The sequence below is a fragment of the Danio rerio genome, chromosome 24 (assembly GCF_049306965.1).
Source record: "Danio rerio strain Tuebingen ecotype United States chromosome 24, GRCz12tu, whole genome shotgun sequence".
Classification (NCBI taxonomy): domain Eukaryota; kingdom Metazoa; phylum Chordata; class Actinopteri; order Cypriniformes; family Danionidae; genus Danio; species Danio rerio.
In genome coordinates this window covers 20,812,285-20,831,859 of record NC_133199.1, presented here as the reverse complement: position 1 = coordinate 20,831,859, position 19,575 = coordinate 20,812,285, and the positions used below count along the sequence as shown (strand labels likewise).

The 19,575-nt window shown below is 36.0% G+C and overlaps 1 non-coding gene across 1 annotated transcript; it reads left to right on the top strand.

Moving 5' to 3' along the window:
- Window positions 1–1,524: 1,524 nt before the first annotated feature.
- trnat-agu (transfer RNA threonine (anticodon AGU)) lies at window positions 1,525–1,598 on the top strand. Its single transcript has one exon. It is a non-coding gene; the product is annotated as a tRNA-Thr (tRNA).
- The last annotated feature ends 17,977 nt before the right edge of the window (window positions 1,599–19,575 follow it).

Here is a 19,575-nt window from a genome sequence, read left to right as displayed (position 1 = left end):
ACAATTGGTATCTCTCAAATGCTAAAAAGTACTATATTTGATATGGGTCATTCTACAGAAATGTCCACTTTTGTTAGCTAACCAGATTAATCAATTACCTTTTGACTTTGTCAAAATAAATGACTGCGTAATTTTATTTATTTGCAAAATATTTATTTGCACATTTATTTAAAGTTCAGATGTATCATTTTTGTCACTGGTGTTAGCTACTTTTTTGCCAATAATAAAGATTTTTATGAAATATTATTTCTAGATTTTTTTTAGCAGCTTAGAGAAATAATCGTAATTCACCAAATTGTGTTTTTATTTGTTCTAAACAGGGTTATTTAAAGTGTTATTTAATGATGTCAGCTCATTTACACAACAATTTGCTATAATAACAATGAAAATATTTGAAAAAAAATTGTAAATAACTAATGATGCAACCATTTGAATCCTAAACCTTGAGTGTAGTAGAATTCAATGGATGTAAAAGTATTTTCTTTATTCATGTGACGGGGCAAAACAGGCAAACACAGCAACACAAAAAATCATCAGTGGGAAACAATGATCCACAGGGGTGTAAACCAGAAGAAAAGCACTCTGTAAAAAAAGTTGACTCAACTTAAAGTTTTAAAGCAACAAACTTTAGAACATTTTGAGTATACTCAACTTAAATATAGTCAAGGGAGGTAATTGGGTTGAAAGTTGAGTCAATTTCTTTTTTTTTTACAGTGCAACACCAGTGATACACGTGACAAGTTTTATGAAAAATGTATTTTACAGAATGTCTGCAACAAGGTATCTGACCACATTGACAAAATGACATACTAAATTAAGAATTTATTTTTTTTAATTCGAGTTTTTTTTCACCCTAACATTAAAATAGGTCACACCAGTGACTCCAACTAAAAGCTTAAGATATCATGCGATATGATGAAATGTGACTATTTTTTTGGGACTTTGGTGATTGCAATTACAATGGGCATTTCTTAAAGATCTTCCGAAAATATGAAGAAAAAAAGTGGAACTTTTTGTAATTAACAAACAAATATTGCCACGAAAGGTTGTTCAAATAATCTGTTGTTTCATTTTTAGATATAAAGAAAATGTAAACCTAAAGAGTTTTTCAAGACTAATATTTCTCTCAAGGCTAGAGACAGAACAGTTTCTGGCATTTCAGTAACTTAGAGCTGGCATTTCTGTAGAAAGCTACGCTTCAAATTATATCAGGGGAAATAAAGCATAGATGTAACCTTTAAAGTGAACAGCCATTTTTCTGTTGATTAAAACAAATCACTTTAAAATACATCTTAACAATATAAACAAAAAATAAATTACCACGATTTTACGAATAGCGACTACAACAACGACGAGAAAAACTACGCCAAACTAGTTTATGAGTAGTGACGTTAATGCATTAGGCACTTTAACTGAACGGTCAGTTGCTCTAAACATACAGCAAATATTAAACAATAAACAATATCAAGTCGTCACAGGTTTCCACTAAGGAAAAAACACCTGCATTTTGCCCATTGCGCACGTGGCGCCGTGGCTTAGTTGGTCAAAGCGCCTGTCTAGTAAACAGGAGATCCTGGGTTCGAATCCCAGCGGTGCCTTTTGAGTCTGTCTGCCCTTCACATTGCACGTCCTGATATTGCAGACAGATTTCTAGTAAAGAAGAGCAATAGTAAAAAAATATTACTGTAATGTAGTAATGAAGGGGCACGTTCTGATATTGCAGAGTTTTAAGTGTTCCAGGGATAACAAGGGTGGAGCTTATAATACAATGTTTTAACCAATCGATACAATGTTTCAACCAATAAGACGCGAGTGCGTATGGTCACGTAACGCTTCAGCGCAAATTTAGGCGCCATCTTTTATATCCCATCGCATCGCTATATGTGGAGGTTAGTCAATTTCCTCAATATTTGCATGTAAGACTATTCATTACTCAATATAAGATATTGGTTGTGATTTCATAATAGTTCGGTAAAATCCTCAAATAAGACATAAATCGTTTGAAACCCTCATTATTGATGCTGTTATAAGCGTCATCAGACCAGGGGTGAGAGACGCTTTTTCCTGTGATCTATTATTATCAACAATAATATAATCATAATGATTATAGGCTAAAAATAATATTGAAATGTTTTGTATAACAAAATTATTTTAAAAATATTTTTTCTTTATAGTTCCATCTTTCTTTTTATAGCTCATGTAATATTAGACAGACACACTCGATCACCGTATAATAATAATAATTCTAAAAACAATAATATAAAACATTAGTTTAATAATAATGATAATAATAATAATATTATTATTATTAATAATAATAATAATAATAATAAACAGGAACAATGAACATATTTTGTCTTAGCACAGGGACATCATTCATTAAATACAATGATAATAATATATAAATAATAATAATGATAAATAGGCTAATAATAATAAAAATGAAATATCTTGTTAGCCCAGGGCGATTATTTATTGTGGACCATATAACATAAAACCAGCAATAACTGATTATTGCATTACAAGAACAACAATAATAAAGATTACAATAATAATAATAATAATAAGACTAAGAAGAAGAAGAAAAAGAAAGAGAAAAAGAAGAAGAAGGATTAAAAAAAAAATGATGATAACCACAGGCTTATAATAATCATAATGGAAAGTTTTTTTTTTTTTAGCCCTGGGCCATCATTTATTATATACTATAATAATAATATTATATGTAAATAATAATAATATTGAGCTAATAATAATACTAAGATTCTAGGAAGAAGAAGATTTTGATAATAATAATAATAATAATAATAATAATAATAATAATAATAATAATAATAATAACAGGCTTATAATAATAATTTAACATTTTTTGTTAGCACTAGACCATCATTCATTATAACAACAAAAATAATAATATATAAATAATAGTAATAATTTATAAATAATAATGATAATATCAGGCTAATAATAATAATAATAATTATTATGTATAAATAGTGATGAAAGTAATAGGTTAATAATAATAATAATATCATGCTGGTATACAAGGAAGGTTATCGTTTTATCAGTTTTATTGAAACAAAGTCTCTTAAAGTGATGAAGTGGTGTCAATGCTGTTAGTGATCTTTAACAGCATAGTAATGTAAACATCTGATGTTAGCGATCTCATTTATAGTTCGTTCGTAGGAACATCAGCAGGTGAGTATACAGACACACAGTTCAGGTTAATGGCAGATCTTCTAAACACCATATAAGTGTAAGCACCTCCATTGATCAGTGTGAAGGATACAAAGGCACATAAGGAACATTCGTGGGTGAGTACGCAAACACACAGTTTATCAGATAACTGGCAGATCTTCTAGTAAACACCATATAAGAATTGTCACTTTTTTTGATGAGTGATGGATTCGAAGACACATAAGGAACATCCATGGAAGCAGAGGACAACCATCCGACTTTAATATGCCTATGCTCAGCCGATGACTAAGAGGAGTTGAGCTTATGTAGTGTCCTTTGATGATGGGGAACAGGTGCAATTGATTAGAAGGCCGGTGAGGGTTCACGGGATTGGATGGAGGTGGGTTTTGAGGGAGAGCAATGATTCGGTGAGCAGGAATGAGCTGGGGATGTGATAAATAATGAAATATCTTGTAAGCCCAGGAGCATCATTCATTATAGACCATATAATATTTAGGGATGTCCCGATCCGATCTTGATATCGGAAATAGGTCCGATATCAGTCCAAAAAACTATATCAGACTGTGTTAAAAATCTCCATTATAAGCAGTCCGATGAGCTCTAAATTCCGTTACAGCTATTTTATCCAGCAGTGTCTGGAGCCAGCGTGCAAAGCCCACTTAATCACGACACTGCTTGCTAGCAAAGTCTCTTTAAGATTTAACATGCTCTTTACACTAAATTACGGTGTATTACGATAGAAATCTATTGTGACACTGACGCTATCAACAACGGCACTTTTCTAACATTACTGGTTTATTTACTTCACGTCAAGCGATCTTTACATTGTTTTGTATACGCTGCTACGCAATGCAAGGCACCGAATGGCGACGTAGCGCACATCGTGCGAGCCTATATTTGGTCATGGCATGTCGTGGGGTGGTACCTAATTCAACACCAGCACTTCCCACACAAGACTTTACCTCAGCGGCCCGGTTTTTTGTGCATGAGAATACTACGCCACAGACTCACATACTCTGCTGCTGCAGACCCAGGGCCGGATTAACGTAAGGGCTAGGTGGGGCTGAAGCCCCAGGGCCCACGGAAGAAGGTGGCCCTTGATTGGCTGAATAATTAAATTGCGCTATGATGTGGGAAACGCCTCCTTGTGTTATGCTAAACACGAGTTCGGAGTGGCTGTAGCCCAGTCAGAATATCGAATAACCCTGTTTTAGTCACCAATAAGGGTGATCAGATGTCCCAGTTTTCCCAGGACAGTCCCTTATTTTGGCACTACCACAAGAATCCTCCAGTCTGTCAAAGGTAGGCTAACCAAAGCTCAATTCAAACAGTCTTCATCATTGATACACTTGTACATGTAGTAACAGAAGCTGGGATAGGCGGAATCAAACTGAATAGACTCATAACTCTCGGCCGCGTGGCTGTTACAGCTGGACTCAAAAACCGGCACGTGCCCGCATAATCCTTTCATCACACAATATAACTGAGAAAGTGTGCGGATAAATCAAATAGCCTACACGAGCAGTTATCAAAATATCCATCTTTGAGGAGTATCTGAAGTTAATACACTGGGTTAGGATTTACAGTAAGTCTCCCTGAACTAGTTAGAAAGCAAACTTTTTTACTGATGTTGATTTTGCTCCTTTTATGAAAACGATAGTAATAATATGGAGCAATGAAATATTGGCGCTGGCTTTTATCAGACAATATATCTGATGCAATAAATAAATAAACAAAATAAAATAAGCATGCTAGCCTTTTGTAACTCAGAACACCAATAATTTTGATATTAGCAGCATGGATTTTAAAGATATCCTATCATTAGGGATTTATATTCAGCTAAAGTTCTAAAGAACCTTTTTAAAGGTAAACCCCTGTTTAAAGTATTTATTATAAAGCGCTAATTTAGGAAGTGTTGCAAATATATTTTTTGTTTTGCTGATATTTGCAGCGTGTTTGAACTTTATATTATGTCGAATATAATTTATATTATATTCTCAATGTTGTATAACCTGCTTGCAGGCCTATTTTAATAAAATAGAAACAAAATTATATATATATATATATATATATATATATATATATATATATGAGGTAACAAAAATAAAAGGGGTCCTTGGATTTGCTAAAGCAAATAATAATAATACGTTCATTAGACGTATAATCATATAATCAGGGCAGGAGTGGGACTCCTTTTCAGCCCTGGAGTTTCAAGCCATAGACTGGCCCACCTCAGTTCACGACTGACTATATTAAAATAAGGTCATTTCCAATTCATTTTTTTAATTACAATATCACGTCGTTTTCAAGAAAACAGCTGCTTTAGAACTTCAAATGTTCAACAACCTTACAGTCTTATATGTCTTAATAATAAAAATGAAAAAAAAAAAATTTCACTCAGATGAGGATCAAACATGGATTGATAGCATCAAAACGCAAAGCGCTGAGCGCTAGACCCAAATGGGGCTGTTATGTTTGCCAGGCTGGAACAATACTCAATCCTCATCTTTACCGTGCAGGCTACATTTTCCGCATGGGGCAGCGAGACAATAAAAAAGAAGAGCGGAGCTGCAGCAAAATATTGAATAAAAAGAGTGAGGCTATGGTCAAATAAATAAATAAATGAAAAAAAGTGCGACTGCTGATTTCTCCTTTCCCCATGCTGGAGAGAAACAGTCTGCGCAAATGGAGCGCAGAGTATGTGTCATCGACTACAGCTGTCATCTGATTGGCTGAAATGTACGAGTTGCCCTGCTTCTGGCAGGAAAATCTCATAAATACACACACACGTATCCAGGGGGAGTCGTACGTCAAAGAGGATTTGCACATTCTCATTCAGGATGAAAACTCGCAAGTTTTATACATTCAAAACTTTTTGTACACTCTTATACATTTGCAAATGGTGTTTTGCATTTGTGAAACGTATTTTATGAAAATGTATTTTTATTTTGTGCACGTGAAATTTTTTTGTGAATATAAATAAATATTTTACGCACGTGAATTTGTCTACGCATGTGTACATCGTGTCTTTTGCGTAAATTACTTTTGAGGCTTTTCTGACTCCATACGTACCTTTCACTGATTGCGCTGCACCTGACTCTCATCACACACACATACACACAAACACACACACACACACACACACACACACACACACACACACACACACACACATATATTTAAGCAGGATGCACGCTCACTTCACTCACACGCTGACACACTCTATATATTAACATCAAGCGGCAACCTCTCGCTCTCATTCGGGAACCCAATACGGAAGTAACTGAAACTGCAATTCATCGAAATTCTGCTAGTCCTGGCTCCTTAATAGAGCAAATTTCAATTAAGCCCATTGTTAGAATGGCCATCTTTACAGCAGGAATAAAAGGTGTTCACAGCTTGGTACAAAGAACGATTTTGGTTTCTATAGCTAATATTACCCTTCATGACAACTGTGGGGGGGTGAATTTTTTTTACAACTCATTTGCTTCCTTTATGTTTGGTCATATTAAGTTTGCATAATTAAGGGTGTGGCCACTTGAGTGACAGCTAGGTCTTGCTGGTCGCCGTCACTTCACCTCAGCTGACTCTGGCTTATTAGCCACTGAACACGGCATATTCATAATTTTTTGTTGTTTTATGTGGCTTTACACAGTCTTGGACTTATTTCTTACAATTAGGGATGCACAATATATCGGCGGGAATATCGTTATCAGCCAATAAATGCTATTTTTAAGATTATCGTTATCGATCCGATGTCTAAATTAGGCCAATATCTTTAAGCCGATAAAATACGTAATTGTACAGACCTGCGTGCTGCGCACGCGTGGGCAGAACATGTTTAGACTTGCCCAGTGCACTCTAATAGAGCTCTCCTCACACTGTTTATTCCTTCAAAGTCTATCCTTTCTTCACACGGTGTTGCTGTGCATTAAAACTCAGTAAGTAACCATGTTCCGTATCATTGTAGATATGTTTGATTGAGTGTCATTGTGTATTTTGCTTAAAATACACAATGTATTTTGTTGTGTTAGAGATAGCAGGGGAGATTCACTTATTACTCCAGGGCCGAATAATATTAGTTTCGGGGTGAACTCTTTTAGTTGCAGCCAGATTGTAGTTTCTTTTGCAGTGTTCAGAAAACTATGGGTGACATCACAGATACTAAGTCCATATATTTTACAGTCTATGATTAACACACATTATACACTCCATACATATGCACACATGATACATTATATACATATACACATATGAAGCATTCTATACAAATACACACACACGATGCATTCTGTACAAATACACACACACACACACAATACATTCTATACATTTGCATACAGGTTACACTCCATACTTATACACACACATGATGCATTCTGAAAGTTGATGAACCCATACAATGAAAGGGCATCACACACTCTATACATTATATAAATATAGACACACAATACTTTCTATACATATAAACAAATGATAGACTCCATACATATGCACACATGATACATTCTATACATATACACATGATACAGTCTATACATTTAAACACAAGATACACTCCATACATATACACACAAATGGTACATTCTACACATTTGCAAATAGGATACACTCCATATATATGCACACATGATACATTCTATACGTTCTATACATATACACACATGATAGACTCTGGCATAGAACCTGGGTCACTGGCTTGAAAGGTGAGTGATGTAACCGCTGAGCTACTGGAATTTGATAAACTCATACAACGAAAAGACATAACACACCTTATACATCCAATACATACAATAAATACACAAGATACACACCATGCATATGCACATATGATACATTTAATCCATACACACACACACACACAATACATTCCATACATACAAACACATGATACGCTCCATACATTCTATGCATACACACACACCCGATATACTTTATATAGAAACACATAATACACTCCATACATATGCACACACCATACATTCTATACATATACACACGATACACTCTGGCATAGAACCCGGGTCTCTGGCGTGAAAGGTGAGTGACATAACTGCTGAGCTAAATTGAAAGGACATAATTCATTCTATACATTTAAACACAATACATTCTATACATATAAACACATGATACACTCTATACATATACACAGACCATACATTCTATACAAATACACACGATACATTCTATACATACACACATGATACACTCTATGTAAACACACATAATACACTCCATACATATGCACACACTTTACATTCTGTACATATACAAACTGTTACATGTCCATGTATTTATTATTTATGTTACTTTGTCGCCCTCTAGTGTTTTGTTGCTGTTTGTGTTTTGATTAAGTTGATTCCTCCGCACCTGCAAACTATTGACCATCGGCGATTTAAGAGCTCGCGCTGCAGTGCTTTAGTGACGGGGATTTGAGCGGCCGTCCAGACGTGGGGTTGTGCTCCTTTTGTGTTTAGCCTTCGTTTATTGTGTTTTCTCCCCACACTTTGTTTACATTTGGTTATTCAGTTAATAAAACCCCTAGACCGATTCGTTTGTGTTTTTCCCTTATTTGATGTTGTGACTGTGGTCGTAACACAAACACATGATAAATTTTATACATATAGTCACACACCAAACATTCTCTACAAATAAACACATGATACACTCTATAGATATGCACACATAATACATTCTATACATATACACACACATGATACACTACATACATATGCATACATAATACATTCTATACATATACACACATATGATACACTCTGGGATAGAACTTAGGTCTCTGGTGTGAAAGGTGAGAGACATAACCACTGAGCTGCCGGAAGTTGATAAACCCATAAATTGAAAGGACATGACACACTCTATATATAAACCCACATGTTACATGATACACATGACACATTCTATACACACACACACACACACAATACATTTTATACAAATGCACACATGATACAGTCTACACAAATACACATACATGATAAATTCAATACATATACACACATAATACACTCCATCCATATACCTTATACCACTCCATCTATATAACCCATACAACGAAAGGACATGACACTGTAAATACAAACACACGATACATCCTATACATTTACACATACGATACACTCCATACATATGCTCACGATACATTCTATACATATATACACACATTTATGATACATGCTACACAAATACACACATGATACACTCTGGGATACAACCCGAGTCTCTGGTATGAAACAATGAAAGGACATGACACACTCTATACATATGCACACATGATACATTCTATACAAATACACACACATGATAAATTCTTTACATATACACACGATACACTCTGGAATACAACCCAGGTCTCTGGTATGATACAATGAAAGGATATGACACACTCTATACATATACATTCCATACATATGCACACATGATACATACTATACTTATAAACACATAATAAACTCCATACATATGCACACATGATACATTCTCCACAAATAAACATATACATACACACACATGATAAACTCCATACATAAACACACATGATACATTCTATACATATACACTCTGGTATCAAACCCGGGTCTCTGGCAGGAAAGGGGAGTGATGTAACCGCTGAGCTACTGGAAGTTGATGAACCCATACAATGAAAGGACATGACACACTCTTTACATATTAACTCCATACATATATATTTATGTATATGTATATCCATTTATATATATATATATATATATATATATATATATATATATATATATATATATATATATATATATATATATATATATATATATATATATATATATATATATATATATATATATAGACATGATACACTCCATACATATATGAACTCGTACAACGAAAAGACATGACACACTCCATACATATGCACACACGATACATTCCAGACAAATACACATGATAAATTCGATACATATACACACATGATACACTCTATATATACACACATGATACACTCCATCCACATACCATATACCACTCAATCTTTATAACCCATACAATGAAAGGACATGACACACTCTATATATAAACACACGATACATTTTATACATTTTACATATGATATACTCCATACATATGCACACGATACATTCTATACATATATACACACAATCACGATACATGCTATACATATACACACACACGATACACTGTGGGATAGAACCCGGGTCTCTGGTATGATACAATGAAAGGACATGACACACTCTATACATATACACTCCATACATATGAACACATTTTAAACTCCATACATATGCACACATGATACATTCTATACAAATACATGCATTAAACATTGTATACATACACGATACACTCCATAAATATGCACACATTATTCATATACACACACAAAACATTCTATTCAAATACACACAATAAATTCTATACATATACACACATGATAAACTCCATACATAAACACACGATACACTCTGGGATAGAACCCAGGGCTCTCGCGTGAAAGGTGAGTGACATAACCACTGAGCTACTGGAAGTTGATAGTTGATACTGGAAGCCAATACAACGAAAGGACATGACATACTCTATATATAAACACACATGATACACTCCATAAATACGAACACATGATACATTTCATAAATACACAAACACATCATACTTTCTATACATACACACACTCACCATACCTTCTATACATACACACACACACACACGATACATTCTATACATATAAACACTTGATACATTCTATACATATACACACACAATACATTCTACACATATAAACACACATGATACATGGGATAGAACATGGGTCTCTGGAGTGAAAGATGAGTGACGGAACTACTGAGCTACTGGAAGTTGATGAACCCATACAATAAAAGGACATTACACACTCTATACATATACACTCCATACATATGCACACATGATACATTCTATACATATAAACACATAATAAACTCCATACATATGCACACATGATACATGGTATACAAATACACACATTAAACATTCTATACATACACACACGATACACTCCATAAACATGCACACTTTATACACCCTATACATATGCACACGATATATTCTATACAAAAACACGATACATTCTATACATATACACACAGGATACACTCTGGAATGGAACCTGGTTCTCTGGAATGAAAGGTGAGTGACGTAACGGCTGAGGTACTGGAAGTTGATGAGCTCATACAACGAAAGGACATGACACACTCTATATATCAACACACATGATTCACTCCATAAATATGCACACATCATACATTCTATACATACAAACACTCACCATACCTTTTATACAGGTACATACACACACATGAAACATTCTATACATATAAACACGATACACTCCAAACATATACACACAATACATTCTATACATACACACACACATGATACGCTCTTTATATAAACACACATGATACATTCTATGCAAATACAATCATAATATATTCTATACATATAAACACATGTAAAACTCCATACATATGCACACATGATACATTCTCACACACCCACACACACACACACACACACACCATACATTCTATACAAATACACACATGATACATTCTATATATAAACACAGATGATACACTCCATACATAGGCACACATGATACATTCAATGCAAATAAACGCATAATACATTCTATACATATACGCACACGTGATAAATTCTATACATATGCACACACTATACATTCTATACACAAACACACATGATACATGAGATAGAACCCGGGTCTCTGGCGTGAAAGATGAGTGAACTACTGAGCTACTGGAAGTTGAAGAACCCCTACAATGAAAGGACATGACACACTCTTTACATATACACTCCATACACATGCACACATAATACATTCTATACATATAAACACATAATAAACTCCATACATATGCAAACATGATACATTCTATACAAATACACATGATATATTTTACACATATACGCACATGATAAACTCCATACATAAACACACATATATCATTCTATACCTATACACAGATATGATACTACGGGGGCCCAATAGTGCAAAATTATTGATTTTGCTCAAGGGAATCACCTCAGCCGTGGTACTGAGGTGAATATTTCCACCAACAATCCCTGCTGGTCCCGGCACTTTGAACCTGCAACCTTTGGATTATTCAAATCCAACTATCTAACCATTAGGCCACAGCTTAAAAAGAACACAGTGTAAAAAATAAAAAAAGTATAAAATATATAATAATAATAAAATAATAACAATAACTTTGTCAATAAATAATAATGTTAAAAATGTTAAATGTTAGTGAGACATTAGCTAATGTTGTTTTGTACACTTTAAAGTTCATTATTCCTTTAACGAATGCTTTGTTACTGATAATGTTAGTAAAGAATTTACAAATGTTAGTAAACCATTAGATAATGTCAGAGTAGTCTACACTTAACAAAAATGTTCCTAATTTCCTTAACAAATGCTTTATTACTGATAATAATCATGTTTGTAAAGTCCACAAACATGACTAACATGACAGTTTTAGATTGTATCATTTTTAAAAGTTTTTAATTATTTGTTCATGTTAACTACACTGTTAACCCTTACTGTAGATTATGCAGTAAATAAATGTAAAATAGCCAGTGTTTTGCTGTAATAAAAGGAAACAGTATTTTACTGTAAAAGGAGCAGGATTTGTATGAAATTTTGTAGTGCAAAGAATAAATTACAGTAATTTACTTTATGTACCCATTACAGATAGTTACTGTGATAATAAATGGTAAATTACTGCTCAACCATTATTACCCTATGTACTCTGATGCTTTATGTTGCTATATATATATATATATATATATATATATATATATATATATATATATATATATATATATATATATATATATATATATGTATATACATACACACATACAGTTCAGTTTTGGTATGTGTATGGTCAGTATTGAGGAGAAAGTGAGACAATGCATTGATGATAAGCTAAATTTCTCTGCAGCCATCTCTGTGTTTTCTTTGGTTCCTTTTATGTTTTTAACATTGAGTATCAGGAGTCAACCAATGTCAATGTCACAGAGCTAATTAAAAGGTAAAGATATCGACGAGATGCATTTAAAGGCAAAAATATTCACACAGAGCAACCAAATTATCACAATCATTTTTATAACTTTGTTTATTTTTCTATAATTAATCTAATTTGCCTAGTTTAGCTTTTAAATTGCACTTTAAGCTGAATATTAGTATTTTGCTAAATAACTAGTAAAAATGTGTTATTTAAAAATATCTTAAACAGCACGTACATACATTTTTGCAGAGACTCAATGAATTTGTTTGGAAAACTTCAAATGAAGTAGGTAAAAGTGCCATTAACAGTATAGTATAAAGACTTTTCTAAATAAATGTATTAATCAGGTTATTTGTTTTATTATTATTATTATTATTATTATTATTATTACTACAGGTTTGGAACAACATGAGGATCAGATTATTTTTTTATTTTTTTATTTGTTTGCTTTGGATGAAGTTTTTATATTTTTATTGTTTTTAATCAATGATATGTGCATGATTGGGATAAATGTAGGCAATTCCTTTGAAAATATGCTATGTACCAGGGATGTCAAACTCCTGAAGGGCTGCAGCCCAGCAGAATTTAGTTCCAGCCCTGCATCAACATACCTTTAGATTTAGTTTAATCAGGTGTGTTTAATTAGTATAACTGCATTGTTACTCTGTAGATTGTGCAGTAAATAACTGTAAAATAACCAGTGTTTTGCTGTAATAAAAGAAAACATTTATTATTTATTAACACATATTATTTTACTGTAAAAGGAGTAGACTTTGTATGAAATTGTGCAGTGCAAAAAAATAAATTACAGTTATTTACTTTATGTACTCATTACAGATAGTAACTGACAATAAATAGCAAATTACTGTTCAACCATTACTGTCCCATCCTCTCTGATGGTTTATGTTGCTATTTATAGAGGCGTGCATTTTAAAGGCAGAAAATAATGATTTAGGCATCACCACACACTCCCACAGGCTGTCTGTCTTATTCTAAACACAAAGGTGTTAGAAATAGTTTTCAGAAAATGCTGGCCCTTTAAGGGAGCCAGGTGTTTGATTTGTTTACTGCTGAGTGTGCTCTATGCTATGTCCATCAATTCAGATGTAGAGTCTGATATGTTTTAGGCTTAAAATAAGAATCTACAATGAGTAAGTAAAATGTGTTCAAATGTTTTTGAGGGTTTCTAAAATAAGGCTGTGTTTTAAGTTGTATTGTTGTTATCTTGAACTGTGTACTTGAAAGCTACATTGTTAGCTAGTTAGCCTCTCCTCATATAACTTCTTACATTACTTTTAAGTATATGTATTTATTGGATATTGCATACTGCCATAATGTACAGATGCTAACAGTTGTATTTATCTTTCTGGCAACTAAGCTAAAATTAAATTCCATCATCTCAGTAAGGTAACATGTGCACATCATCACAGGGAATCACAAAAACATGATACACATAGCCATCCACACACAAAAGCTCCCCTGTCCGGTCCCAGGTTGTGAGTTTGTTGCCAAGAATTTTTCAGAGCTGTGTTTCCACCTATGAATTTATATTAGAAACAATAGAAAGTTTGTTGTCATGAGATAATTATAACAATAAAAGATTGGATCCTTTGGTTTTTCGATGTTGCCAACTTTATTTTTATTTTTTATAATTATTTTAAACTTTTTATTGAGATTTAACACAGTTTTTAATTATTTAAAACTTTAAAATTTAAAATAATTATGTTGTGTTTTTTGCTGTTCATTTGCTGATCTACCTTCCTGCAGATTTCAGTTGCTATCCATATCAAACACACCTAAACCAATTAATTAGGACCTGAACACCACTTGATAATTACAGGCAGGTGTGTTTGATATGGGTAGCAACTGAAATGTGCAGGAAGGTAGATGCCCAGGAACAGGATTGAGCACCCCTGCTATATACCATGGGGGTCAAACTCCAAGTTCCTGGAGAACTGCAGCAGCAGAGTTTAGTACCCACCCTGCTTCAACAAAAGGCTCGTTTGAGGTGCGCCTCGCCTTGACTGCATTGTAAACGAGAGCAGGCGTGTGCAGTAAGAGGTGGGCTTAAAAATTACATCAGAAGTCGGACACTTGCCGAATCTCGCTGTTTAGCCACTTGGAAACGTCACCAGTGGCGGAGATCTCGTTCGCGTTTTTTATCGCAGACGAATGAAAAAATACTATGATGATTTAGTAAATATTATAGCGTTTTTGAACATGTTTTTTTTAAGTATTTGGTTATGTTTATAGTTGTTGTGATACCAGAGCAACTATACAATTTAAATAGGCTATTTTATAATATGGTTCAAAAACACAACAGTATACATTAGTATTTTTTAATGTGGATGCAATAGAAATATCACTGTTTTTACAAAAAGATGGTCAGAATTACAGAAGATGAACAGCTTATTAACTAAAAGGGTGTATTTAAAATATAATTCTGTATATTCAACAAACTTTAAAAGAATGCCAAACAAACAAACAGCTAATACAGCAAGAAAACTTTCAAGAAACCTAATTTGGCTACATTATAAATGAAGTAGCCATAGATGCTTTTGAGTGGCAGGAAATGTTTGTTTGACATAAAGGAATTCGTATGGGGTTAATTACATTGACATGCTTATTAGGTTTATATAAACTGCTTTTACTCCAACCAGACTAAAATAAATAGCCCAAGACTTTATCCAGAATAAAAACTATTAGACTGTAGGAAAAACTGTGAAAATGTTCTTGGTCTATTAAACATGACTTTTGACTTCACATACATGTGTGTGTGTGTGTGTTCTTGTTTACTATACCCCTTTCACTTCTCATATGAAACTAACAAAGATGAGGCATAATGACAAAACAGTCTGATTACCTATGTGTGTATGTATATATTGGATTGACTTTCATGGAATAATGTTGCATAAAAATTACAATACAAAATTCACATAAACATACAAAAAGTGAAAATGACAACAAACAGCACTTTAAACTGACAGAGAAATAAAATACAGCACACACACATTTTAATGATTTATTAGTAACATTTATATCAGTGTCACCGATTCGGTCCCAGTCAATCCCCTCGCTGGCCAGCAGAGGCCACCATCTCCGGACTTCTAACATTACGTCATCCTTTCACCCTGATTCCAGCACACCTGATCTCCATTCCGCTAATGACCCACGTACCCTTCATAAGCAGCTTACACTCACACAACAGTGCAAAGTCTTGTTTAGCCCCGGCCAGCATTTCTGAGCGTTCTATCCTGCCTGATCTCCCGTTTACTACTTCAGCCCGTTTCCTGACTCTGCTCTGCCTTCTGCCTGCCCTCGACCAAAGCCTGTTACACGGACTCTGATACTCGCTGCCTGCCCTCGACCAAAGCCTGTTACACGGACTCTGAATCACGCTGCCTGCCTCTGACCCATGCCTGGTAATCACTCTGTGTCTGTCAATCACCAACCCTTATTCATTGAAGTGTATGTTGTATGTTCTCACAGTCGTGCGTGCTGTATGTTGAGTGTGACTTAATAAATACTGCAAATGGATCCCTCCGTGTCAGACTCCCCGTTACAGAAGACTTCGCCCAACATGGATCCCGCAGCCATACAGGTTTTGTCTCACGAAGTCACAGCTCAAGCTCAGGTTCTGACCACTCATCAACAGCAACTAACGCACTTAACTCAGTTGACAGACGAACTTGTGAAATCACTGCAAAACCTGCAAGCTGCTCCCACAGCGCAACTCACCGCCAACTACTCTCTAAATCAACCCGTTGTGACACAACCGCCGACGGTCTCCGGAGCTCGATTGGCATTTCCTGACAAATTCTCAGGTAACCCAGCAAAATGTAAAGGCTTTCTGTTGCAATGTAAACTGTTTATCGCCCAACAGCCCCAACTGTTCAAGGACGAGAATGGAAAAATTGCTTTTGTATGCTCATTGCTCACAGGGAAAGCATTAGACTGGGCTACTGCAGTTTGGCCAGACAGCACCCCGATATTTCCCTCGTTTAATGACTTTCTCAAACGTTTTTGCACTGTGTTCGATCACCGTAATGCTGTCGTAATGCTGGTGAGGAGCTATTGTGTATCCAACAGGGAGATCGCTCCGCAGCTGAATTCGCACTGCATTTCCGCACTCTGGCAGCGCAAACAGGCTGGGCTGATGATCCACTTACTACACTCTACAGAAAGGCTCTAAAACCAGAACTGCAAAAAGAGATGGCATGTCGTGACGAGGGAAAAACGCTGGACCAGCTGATCGAACTATCCATAAGGTTAGACATTCTTCTCCGCACTCGTAACCCACTGTGCTCAATTGCTTCCAGTCCTGTATCTCCTGAAACCCCCGCTGAACCTATGCAACTGGGCAGAACCCGCCTAAACCCTGAGGAACGTGAACGAAGGAGGAGAAATCACCTGTGCATCTATTGCGGACTTCCAGGTCATACTAAGGTTTTATGTCCCAACAAGTCTCCCCCTAAAACCCTTCCGGTGAGTGCTACCACAATGTTCACGACCACAAATGACATTATGCGTATACCTGTCAGTTTGAAACACAAAAGAGATGAGATTGTGACCATGGCCATGATCAATTCAGGAGCCGCTGGCAACTTTATCGATTACACGTTTGCTATCACTCACTCCATTCCTCTAACCTCCTGTGATTTCTCCCTAGCCATCACTGCTGTAGACGGGCGCCCACTAGGAGAGGGTCACATAAAATTCCAGACTCTACCAATCTCTCTTCAAACAGGCTCCCTCCACGAAGAGGAGATTTCCCTCCTTGCCATCGACTCCCCTCGACTCTCTGTAATCCTTGGGTTACCATGGTTACAACTACATGACCCTCAAGTTTCCTGGAGAACTGGTGAGATCATTAAATGGAGCGATCATTGCTTTACTCAGTGCCTGCATTCTGTTTCCCCAGTCCAGATCAACACGATTACCAGCACCGAAGACCCTGAACTCTGTCAAATTCCTGAGGCTTATCATGACTTAACTGAGGCTTTTAATAAGCAGAAAGCTACCAAGCTCCCTCCTCATCGTGAAAATTACTGTGCCATCGAACTACTGCCAGGCACCACGCCCCCTCGTGGTCTAATTTTCCCTCTCTCTCAACCTGAGACTGCAGCTATGAACACTTACATCTCAGAGGAGCTAGAAAAGGGCTTTATCAGACCATCTACATCACCCGCTTCAGCTAGCTTCTTCTTCGTTAAAAAAAAAGGATGGCAGTTTACGCCCCTGCATCGACTACCGAGGATTGAACGAAATTACTGTCAAATATCGCTATCCCTTACCATTGGTTCCAGCAGCCCTCGAACAGCTCCGCTCAGCCCAGTATTTCACCAAATTGGACCTCCGCAGTGCCTACAACCTCATCCGTATCCGACAGGGAGACGAGTGGAAAACCGGGTTCTCTACCATCAACGGCCACTACGAGTACCTCGTTATGCCTTTCGGCCTAGCAAACAGTCCTTCCGTGTTCCAGGCTTTTGTAAATGAGATATTTCGAGACATGCTCAACCAATGGGTCATAGTGTACATTGACGACATCTTGGTCTACTCCAATCCCTTATCAGAGCATATTCAGCACGTCAGAGCGGTGCTCAAATGCCTCATCCAGAACCAGTTATACGCTAAAATTTCCAAGTACGAGTTCCATCAAACTTGTATATCGTTCCTGGGTTACATCATCAGCCCCGAAGGCGTGGCCATGGACCAACAGAAAGTCGATTCAGTTATGCAATGGCCACAATCAGAAACTATTCGACAACTGCAACGATTCCTGGGCTTTGCCAATTTCTATCGATGATTTATAAGAAACTTTAGCTCAGTAGCTGCTCCACTTACCGCCATGGTTAAGGCAAATAATGCTCGCCTCAAGTGGAACCCAGACGCTACTCGAGCATTTACCCAGCTCAAATCCCGCTTCTCCAGTGCACCCATTCTGCGTCATCCTGATCCCGAGCAACCCTTCGTGGTTGAAATCGACGCATCTAACACTGGCATTGGAGCCATTCTGTCCCAGAGATCCCTATCTACGAAGAAACTCCATCCCTGTGCTTTCTACTCCCGCAAACTCAACTCCGCAGAGAGGAACTATGACGTGGGAAACCGAGAACTCCTCGCTATGAAGGCTGCTTTAGAGGAATGGAGACATTGGCTCGAGGGTGCCAAACATCCATTCACCGTCATTACAGACCATAAAAACCTGGAATACATTCGATCCTGTAAACGTCTGAACCCTAGACAGGCAAGATGGGCTTTGTTCTTCACGCGCTTCGACTTTCAAGTCACATAC